Raw genomic sequence first — 11,523 nt, forward strand, 5'->3', positions numbered from 1 at the left:
CAGTATTGTTGTAATTGTCATACAAATTTTAAAAAATTCAAAAAATCGTCCGATTAATCGGTATCGGCTTTTTTGGTCCTCCAATAATCGGTACCGGTATCGAAAAATCATAATCGGTCGACCTCTAGTTTGGACCATGATAGTTTGTTGGTGATGAAACCCTCAAATCCGCTCCACTACAGCCCCGTCGATGTTAATGGGGGCCTGTTCGGCCCTCCTTTTCCTATAATCTACGATCAGCTCCTTGTCTTGCTCACAATGAGGGAGAGCTTGTTGTCATGCCACCATACTGCCAGGTCTCTGACCTGCCACTGACACTGTTGTGTCATCAGCAAACTTAATGATGTTGTTGGAGTCGTGCTTGGCCATGCAGTCGTGGGTAAAGAGGGAGTACAGGAGGGGACTAAGCACGCACCCCTGAGGGGCCCCAGTGTTGAGAATCAGCGTGGCAGATGTGCTGTTGCCTAACCTTACAACCTGGGGGCAGCCCGTTAGGAAGTCCAGGATCCAGTTGCAGAGGGAGGTGTTTAGTCCCAGGGTCCTTATAGTGATGAGCCTTGTGGGGACTATGGTGGTGAACGCTGAGCTGTAGTCAATGAACAGCATTCTCACATAGCTATTTCTTTTGTCCAGGTGGGAAAGGCCAGTGTGGAGTGCGATTGAGATTGTGTCATCTGTGGATCTTTTGGCGTGGTATGCGAATTGGAGTGGGACTAGGGTTTCTAGCATGATGGTGTTGATGTGATCCATGACCAGCTTTTCAAAGCACTTCATGGCTACCAACGTGAGTGCTACGGGTCTATGCTATGGGGTGGTAATCATTTAGGCACGCTACCTTCGCTTTCTTGGGCACAGGGACTACGGTGGACTGTTTCTAACATGCAGGTATTATGGACTCTGTCAGGGAGAGGTTGAAAATGTCAGTGAAGACACTTACTAGTTGGTCTGCGCATGCTTTGAGTACACGTCCTGGTAATCTGTCTGTTGACCTGTTTAAAGGTCTTGCTCACATCGGCTAGAGCGTGATCACACAGTCATCCGGAACAGCTGGTACTCTCATGCATGCTTCTGTGTTGCTTGCCTCGATGCCAGCATAAAAGGCATTTAGCTCGTCTGGTAGGCTCGCATCACTGGGAAGCTCGTGGCTGGGTTTCCCTAATATTTTTCAGTCTACCACATCGGCCAGTGTCAGAGCCGGTGTCGTAGGATTCAATCTTAGTCCTGTATTGACACTTTCCCTGTTTGATGGTTCGTCTGAGGCTATAGCGGGATTTCTTATAAGCATCTGGATTCGTGTCCCACTCCTTGGAAACAGCAGCTATAGCCTTTAGCTTGGTTCAGATGTTGCCTGTATTCCATGGTTTTTAGTTGGGCTATGAACGTACAGTCACTGTGGGGATGATGTCTTCGATGCACTTATTGATGAAGCCGGTGACTGAGGTGCTATACTCCTCAACGCTATTGGATAAATCTCCGAACATATTCCAGTCTGTGCTAGCAAAACAGTCCTGTACCATTGCATCCGTGTCATCTGACCACTTCCGTATTGGGCGAGTCACTGGTACTTCCTGCTTTCGATTTGCTTGTAAGCAGGAATCAGGAGGATAAAATAAGGGTTATGGGTTACAAACAATGCGAAAAAACAAACAAAATAGCACAGTTGGTTAGGAGCCCGTAAAACGGCAGCCATCCGCTCCAGCTCTGTTATAATAATGAATGTAATCAAACAATATTTGATGATGACATTTCTCTAAAACAGGCTATAGGCTACACGTTTACCACCAAGTCAGAACAGTAGGCAAAGTTATGACGGGAAAAGGGACCAAATTATTAGGGTCAGGCACATGGGCAACTAACAGCTTACTACACAACATACACTTAATTTATGCAGCAGCATACAATACATTTTTGGACCTTGTCTTACTGTGCTCACTTGAACAGGACGGTGTTGTGGCGGTCCTTCGTGGGCAAATTTTGTCATCACACTTTGTCATCAAAGTCTGGCATTCTCTGGATTTATGGTGCTTTCAAGACAACAGGGAACTCGGAAAAAAACAAGGATGACTCATGACGTCACTGATCTTCAGATCGGAGCTCTAGAAAGAGGCCCAGGTTCCCGACTTGGAATTCTGAGTTTGATGACCGTTCAAAACGTATTTTCCCAGTTTGAGTTTTTTTTTTTTTGTGTGTTTCCAGTTGTCTTGAACTCACTAAAGTCTGAGATTTCCCAGTTCTGAGGTTCTAGTTGTTTTGAAATGCAGGCAGAATAAAAGGGGATGTCCACTTACTATTTTGCTGCTCCCAAACGTGATGTTTTAATTAAGCTTTGGTGATAAAGATTTATTTCAAGGCAGTCCCACGAGCAAAACCCTGCATTGATAGGCTTGGCTACTTGACGAATGCTTTGGGCACGACTAAAAAACAACTTACTTTTAGGAGAGGGCAAAATGGAGAAAAAAACACATTCATTTTTTATGTCCCTAAATATCAAATCAAATCAAATGTATTTGTCACATACACATGGTTTGCAGATGTTAATGCGAGTGTAGCGAAATGCTTGTGCTTCTAGTTCCGACAATGCAGTAATAACCAATGAGTAATCTAACCTTACAATTCCAAAACTACTACCTTATACACACAGTGTAACAGGATAAAGAATATGTACCTAAAGATATATGAATGAGTTGTGGTACAGAACGGCATAGGCAAGATGCAGTAGATGGTATCGAGTACCGTATATACATATGAGATGAGTAATGTAGGATATGTAAACAAAGTGGCATAGTTTAAAGTGGCTAGTGATACATGTATTACATAAAGATGCAGTAGATGATATAGAGTACAGTATATACATATACATATGAGATGAGTAATGTAGGGTATGTAAACATTATATTAAGTAGCATTGTTTAAAGTGGCTAGTGATACATGTATTACATAAAGACGCAGTAGATGATTTAGAGTACAGTATATACATATACATATGAGATGAGTAATGTAGGGTATGTAAACATTATATTAAGTAGCATTGTTTAAAGTGGCTAGTGATATATTTTACATCAATTTCCATCAATTCCCATTATTAAAGTGGCTGGATTTGAGTCAGTGTGTTGGCAGCAGCCACTAAATGTTAGTGGTGGCTGTTTAACAGTCTGATGGCCTTGAGATAGAAGCTGTTTTTCAGTCTCTCGGTCCCTGCTTTGATGCACCTGTACTGACCTCGCCTTCTGGATGATAGCGGGGTGAACAGGCAGTGGCTCGGGTGGTTGATGTCCTTGATGATCTTTATGGCCTTCCTGTGACATCGGGTGGTATAGGTGTCCTGGAGGGCAGGTAGTTTGCCCCCGGTGATGCGTTGTGCAGATCTAACTACCCTCTGGAGAGCCTTACGGTTGTGGGCAGAGCAGTTGCCATACCAGACGGTGATACAGCTGGTTCACCAGAACAAAAAACACATATCTTATTCCATGACATATTCGGGACTGTGCGTCACGGCCGGATATGCTGTACTTACACCCTTAAAGTCTATGCCATTGCCAACTGTGTTACCGCTAAGACGTGGTTTTGGTGGGTCTTGTATCTCCCTATTGCGCTGCATGAAATTGTCACTTTTGCGATTGTTTTTAAGGACTCACCTCAAATATGTCAATTCCTCCCTCTCAGTGTAAGCCAGCTGATGTTAAACAAGTAAAATGACAAACTTTGCGCAAGGGGTAGAAAATGCCATCGCGACAAATTTTAAACACTGGAATTGACATCGAGGCTCCATTTCCTCCTCAGCTCCAGCCGAAGGTAGAGCCCTCTATCCAAAATCCCCGCCCATGAAAGTTCAGTAGTTTCTCGCACCCAGCACTAGTATGTCAATCAATAGCCTACTGCTCTTCACAAATTAATGTGTGGGCTAATGTAAAAAAAATATAAAAAAATAAACTTTGACCTCACAAGTACGTCTCTCTATTTCAAAATATACCTATGTTGCAGAAAGACAGTCAAATAATGTGAGAATATTATTCTCTTTTTGGCCTGCTGTTATTTTAATAACCTAGTAGTCCATCTTCATGTGTTTCTAAATAATAATATAGTCAGGGGGAGGGGATGCTAGTAGGGGATTCTTTCCCTTTCCTGCAGTCAAATGAACAAATCGCCCCCTAGTGGCCTCATGGGTGGACTGTAATTCGTGTTTTTTCCTAATTTCCTAATTAGTAAACATAATTTTTTTAAACCCACCAAAAATCCGTTGCTTCTATGTGAAACGTTTTTGTTATATTTCAGTCTTCTGTGATGTAAATGTCCTCTCACTGTCAACTGTGTTTATTTTCAGCAAACTTAACAACTTAACAAGATTCAACAACTAAGACATAAACTGAACATGTTCCCCAGACATGGGACTAACAGAAATTTAATAATGTGTCCTGGAACAAATGGGAGATCAAAATCAAAGTAACAGTCAGTATCTGGTGTAGCCACCAGCTGCATTAAGTACTGCAGTGCATCTCCTCCTCATGAATTGCACCATATTTGCCAGTTCTTGCTGTGAGATGTTATCCCACTCTTCCACCAAGGCACCTTAAAGTAAAGAAAATGGAGGAGATGGTGTTTGACCCCAAATCTGTTAGTGACCATGCACCTGTAGTTTTCCACACTGCCATCATAGCACATGTTAATTCATACAAGTCCCTAGTTGTACAGAGTCCAGCAACACCTCAATTTCCTACGTAGACTCGGAGTTGACCAGAAAATAATGCTCCTCTATCATACGGTCAAATTAAATCAAATTGTATTTGTAGAATACACCGAATACAACAGATGTAGACTTTACCGTGAACTGCTTACTTACGAGCGCTTTCCCAATAATGCAGAGTTAAAAAGTAAGAAAAATTTGCAAACATGTAAAAAGGAAATTGTAACACAATAAAATAACAATAACGAGGCTATATACAAGGAGTACTGGTACCGAGTCAACTACCTCACACTTCTGCACATTGACTGGACTCACACACACACACAAACACTCAGAGAGACACTTTCACACTCTTTTACACTCATCACGCTGCTGCTACTATGTTTATTATCTGTTTATTTGGGAAAAACCATTCACTAAACCCGAAACCTCAACTAAATCTTGTAATGAATAATGTGGAAATTGAGCAAGTTGAGGAAGTTTGTCATGATCAAAACATATTGATGCAACGGTAACAAAGATGGGGAGAGGTCTGTCCAGTAATAAAGTGCTCCTCAACAAAACAAGTGCTACAGGCCCTAGTTTAGTCGCACCATTACTACTGCCCAGTCATATGGTCAAGTGCCACAAAGAGAAACATAGACAAATTACAGTTGGCCCAGAGCAGAGCAGCAAGGCTGGCCTTTAATAAGGTCGATGTCCGAGCCCTGCCGAATACTAATTAACATAATACAAAAATCCCCATGTCGCACTTCCGCATCTACAGTGAAAGGTGACATAGCTAGAGCGGTGTTCTAGCAAAATCGTCTGTTGAGTCTGAACGGTTTGGCCTACAAAAATATCATCACCTCTATGAGAAGATGAGACTCTCACGAGCACAATGCCATGTTCGGTCCGTTTTGCTCTACGACTCCCACAAGCGTCTTGGGACTCGTCTAAAGTTGGTACAGCTAATCTGGCAAATCCTGTCTGTTGCGTCAGAATGTACATGTCGATTGTTTTGCTCTAGGATGCCCACAGGCCTCAAAAGACTCGTCTGAAGGTCCCCCGGGAACCAGTTGAAAAACATTATGGAAGTATATACAGTATGGGGTTAAATACATGTCCAAAACAATAACAAATGTTTCCTGGTCTTTCTTATATCTCTCAGATATAGGACATACACTTCAGAACAAACTTCCTTTTGATTTTTGGGTGGGACTATTTGTTGTATTGGCTAATAGCAGTAAGGCCAAAAATAATTTTTGTATATATTTGTTTGATACTTCAAGGGGTCTTAAAATTCAAAATCAAATAGCTAACATCAATGACATGCATGTCAATCTCTCTTGGCTCAAATTAGAAGAGAGATTGACTGCATCACTACTTGTTTTTGTGAGAAGTATTGACATGTTGAAAGCACTGAGCTGTCTGTTTATTGGCACACAGGTAAGACATCCATGCATACCCCACAGGACATGCCTCAAGAGATCTCTTCCCAGTCCCCAAGTTCAGACAGACTCTGGGAAACGCACAGTGCTACACAGAGCTATGACTACATGGAACTCTATTCCTCATCAAGTAACTCAAGCAAACAGTAAAATCGGAAGAAACCCCCCCCCCCCCCAGATAAAACTACACCTTATGGAACAAAGTGGACTGTGAAGAGACACACACACATGCACACACACAATCACGCATATGCACACATGCTAGCACAAGCACTCTACACATGTATGGTGGTATTATACATGTTGTATTGTAGATACAGTATGTAGTGATGTAATAATGTTATATGATGTACTGTTTTATGTTTTGTTTTATGTGTGATGTAAGTGCCTTAATGTGTTTGGACCCCAGGAAGAGTAGCAGCAGCTAATGGGGATCCTTAATAAATACAAATACAAATAGGAGGGGTCTGAAATCATTTTCTGTGCTTGTCTGATAACGGTCTGTTTAAAAAAAGAGTCTACACGGAGGGACGACTACAGGAAATGGGGGGCCAAACACTCCCCCATTCACATGGACAGGGCTGTAGTGGGGCGGGTCGAGAGCGTCAAGTTCCTCGGTGTCCACATCACTAAGGACCTATCATAGTCCAAACACACCATCACAGTCGTGAAGAGGGCACGACAACGCCTCTTCCCCCTCAGGAGGCTGAATAGATTTGGCATGGGGCCCCAGATCCTCAAAGAGTTATACCGCTGCACCACTGAGATCATCTTGACTGGCTGCATCGAAGTTTGTTATGGTAACTGCCTGGCATCCAATGTTAAGGCGCTACAGAGGGTAGTGTGTACGGCCCAGTGCATCACTGGGGCCGAGCTTCCTGCCATCCAGGACCTCTATTCCAGGGTGTGTCAGAGGAAGGCCCTAAAAAAAGACTCAAGACACCCAAGTCATAGACTGTTCTCTCTGCTGCCGGACGGCAAGCGATACCGGAGAGCCAAGTCTGGGACCAAAAGGCTCCTGAACAGCTTCTACCCCCAAGCCATAAGACTGCTGAACAGTTAATCAAATGGCTACCCAAACTATTTTCATTGACCCACTTTTTTGTTGCACTTGCACTGGCTCTATGTACACTCACTGGACTCTACCCACACACTCATACATACTACACTGACACTCCACCATTCACACACAAACACGCCCTTCACATACGATGCGGCTACTCTGTTTATCTATCCTGATTGACAAATCACATTTATCTCTACTTACATGTGCATGTTGCCTAGACACTTTCACACCTACCTACATGTACATAACATGTACAGTACCAGTCAAAAGTTTGGACACACCTACTCATTCAAGGTTTTTCTTTATTTTTTTACTATTTTCTACATTGTAGAATAATAGTGAAGACATCAAAACTACAAAATAACACATATGGAATCATGTAGTAACCAAAAAAGTCTTAAACAAATAAAAAATATATTTTATACATGAGATTCTTCAAAGTAGCCACCCTTTGCCTTGATGACAGCTTTGCACACTCTTGGCATTCTCTCAACCAGCTTTATGAGGTAATCACCTGGAATGCATTTCAATTGACAGGTGTGCCTTGTTAAAAGTTTATTTGTGGAATTTCTTTCCCTCTTAATGCGTTTGAGCCAATTAGTTGTATTGTGACATGGTAGGGGTGGTATACAGAAGATAGCCCTATTTGGTAAAAGACCAAGTCCATATTATGGCAAGAACAGCTCAAATAAGCAAAGAGAAATTACAGTACATAATTACTTTAATACATGTAGGTCAGTCAATCTGGAAAATGTCAAGAACTTTGAAAGTTTCTTCAAGTGCAGTCCCAAAAACCATCAAGCGCTGTGATGAAACTGGCTCTCATGAAGACCGCCACAGTAAAGGAAGACCCAGAGTTACCTCTGCTGCAGAAGATAAGTTCATTACAGTTACCATCCTCAGAAATTGCAGCTCAAATAAATGCTTCAAAGAGTTCAATTAATAGACACATCTTGTCACGGTCGTCCTCCTCTTCATCTGAAGAGGAGAGGCGAGAAGGATCGGAGGACCAAAATGCAGCGTGATATGTGTTCATATTGAATGTTTAATTAAAGAAAGAACTGAACACTGAAACACTATACAAAAACAGTAAACAAAATAACAACCGTGAAGCTAATGCGAGCTGCGCTGAAACAAGCCATCAACATAGTCAATCACCCACAAACAAACAGTGCAACCCAGGCTACCTAAGCATGATTCTCAATCAGAGACAACTAATGACACCTGCCTCTGATTGAGAACCATACTAGGCCGAAACATAGAAATACCCAAATCATAGAAAAACAAACATAGACTGCCCACCCAACTCACGCCCTGACCATACTAAATGAATACAAAACAAAGGAAATAAAGGTCAGAACGTGACACATCTCAACTTCAACCGTTCATAGGAGGCTGCGTGAATCAGGCCTTCATGGTCGAATTGCTGCAAAGAAATCACTTCTAAAGGACACCAATAATAAGAAGAGACTTGCTTGGGCCAAGAAACACGAGCAATGGACATTAGACCAGTGGAAATCTGTCCTTTGGTCTGATGAGTCCAAATGTTGATTTTTGGTTCCAACCGCCGTGTCTTTATGAGACGCAGAGTAGGTGAACGGATGATCTCTGCGTGTATGGTTCCCACCGTGAAGCATGGAGGAAGAGGTGTGATGGTGTGGGGGTGCGTTGCTGGTGACACTGTCAGTGATTTATTTAGAAATCAAGGCACACTTATCCAGGATGGCTACCACAGTATTCTGCAGCATTACGCCATCCCATCTGGTTTGCGCTTAGTGGGACTATCATTTATTTTTCAACAAGACAATGATCCAACACACCTCCAGGCTGTGTAAGGGCTATTTGACCAAGAGGGAGAGTGATGGAGTGCTGCATCAGATGACCTGGCCTCCACAATCACCCGATCTCAACACAATTGAGATTGTTTGGGATGAGTTGGACCGCAGTGTGAAGGAAAAGCAGCCAACAAGTGCTCAGAATATATGGGACTCTTTCAAAACGGTTGGAAAAGCATTCCAGGTGAAACTGCCAAAAGTATGCAAAGCAGTCATCAAGGCAAAGGATGGCTACTTTGAAGAATCTAAAATATTATAGATATTTTGATTTGTTTAACACTTATTTTTTTCATAGTGGGGTATTAATTTGTAGCCCAAAAAATTCGGACTCTACAGACATTTTTGTGAGAAGACCAATTTTCGGGATGTCTCATGGCCTGACAAACACCGCTGTAGCTCGATCACTTTCCACCGCAGCTGCAGAAGGCTGACATAGGCAGATGCAGTGGATTGAGACTCAGCCCATGCAAAATATATATATATATTTTTATTATGTTACTTAGATTGATGCACATGTGTGTCAATAGACTCTTAAGGACTCAAATAAAATAAAAATGCGTCTCACATTTATCTTGCATTTGTATCCTTTATGTGTCAATGTTGCTATTCATATGTTTACTATGTGTTTACTATATGTTTACTATCTTATCCGACTTGTGTTGGTCAATTTCTTCAACAAAGGATCAGGTCTTTATAATTATCAAACATACATTAGTAATGGAAAGGAAACACATACTCTTTGTTTAAGTATTAAGATACTCCTTTAATAATACAATTGTAGGCAGAAGTCGGGAAAGAGTACAGTATAACAGTATATGATAGTTCTCCCCAAGTTCTGCAAAATGTCTAAGACATCCTGTACCTCATATAGCCTCTCCCAGTCCTCCTTGCGTGAGTTTCCCTGGCAACAACAGAAGTGGGTTTGACAGAAACTTGACCTTTCATCACAAGTATAGAATCATAAAAATGTGAACGAGTGTAAGCATCTTCTGACAGGTAGCTGGTTTCATCAGGTCTGTGGCAGCCTTGTGTTCTCAGAAAACCAGTCTAAATGTAGATGCCTTCTGATAGTGTTTGCAGGTCACAACACTCAAAACAATGGTTTTAACACACAACGAGTGGTCTCCTGAGGAAGAGACCTTACAGATTATCAAAACATCATTTATTAACCCTTTAAAATGTATAAGGACTTGGATTAACCCTCTTCACTTGCTACAACGGAATTTATTTCTAGAAGTAATTCTATGCCTATTCCTAAAAAAAAATAAAGATTTAGGCTGAATCTCAAACTTAACACTTGAGCAGTCGAGTGGCCACTTGCTAATGTGTTAGACAGTGATCACTCGAGTCTACCACTGTTTTGGGCAAAATTTGAATTTAGAAGATGCACACATGCATACAAATGTCAATTTTCCCAAATTCTAAACCCACTAGAGAGCATTGTCTGCTGCGACTTATCTTGCAGCATGATTTGCTATGACACATAGACAGAAGCACACTGCGACAGTGAGAACTTTGTTAAAACAAAACGTCATCTCTCTAGCAAGGCCCCAGGGTTCTGATCTGGAAAGACGCTTTGAAGTGTACCTACAGGCCAGCTTCGGTAATGCAGTTTAACTGAACTCTGTCCCAAAAAGAGAATTCCTATAGATGGCCCTATAGTGAAGTCAAACTTCCTAATAAGACACTTTAATCACCTTAATGCACAAAACATCCATTGAATTATTCAAATAATTGTAGCCGAAGTCTATTTTTCTTCCATCACTCACAGACGAAGATATTAACTTTTTATATTAATGCTCTGATGTCATGAGCCCAGATGGCCTGGGAGAAGTGCAGGTTGGTTTGTTTAACTGTCTACTTGCATGGGTTGCTCTGGCAGTTTCCTGAGCATGTCTGCATGATACAGCTGTTTGTCGACCGCAAAAGAGCACAGCCTTAGTCAGTCAAAAAAAGGTAATGCTGTTAATATATTTTGATAACTTTTCATGTAGCCTAATTTTGGCCAACTAATGACCAGTAAAGCATTATTCCATCAGCAGAAAAGTGTGAATGGACTAAACATTCGCTCTGTTACTTGTCAAAAACAAATCAGACCACTTGTGTTCATAACTACATTGTTGAATGTAAATGACAGCTTTATACTACTGCATTACTAACAAGCTAGCTAATTATTTTGAGTCTAAGCCAACCATGATTTCATAGATCCACTAGCCTATACTGTAGTAGGCTGTTTGTAGGAGCACCAACGCTAGGCTAACTTGTAGTGTATTCAAGGATTTATAAAGCTTGTAATTTCCACTTAAAAATGTCAGACTTGATTTGCGTGAAATGAATCAACCCCTATGTCCGTTGATTATATTCCACATAATAATTCCCTTGAGATACGCTGTAGCCTCCTCCACATGATTGTGAGCTGGCACACTGGACCACAGTAGCCTTCTCCAACTACAGCTTCCAGCTGCCCACTGGCAGCTATTCTAAATCTTTCTTCAGATTTTCCAGAATGCA

The sequence above is a fragment of the Oncorhynchus nerka genome, linkage group LG24 (assembly GCF_034236695.1).
Source record: "Oncorhynchus nerka isolate Pitt River linkage group LG24, Oner_Uvic_2.0, whole genome shotgun sequence".
Classification (NCBI taxonomy): Eukaryota; Metazoa; Chordata; class Actinopteri; order Salmoniformes; family Salmonidae; genus Oncorhynchus; species Oncorhynchus nerka.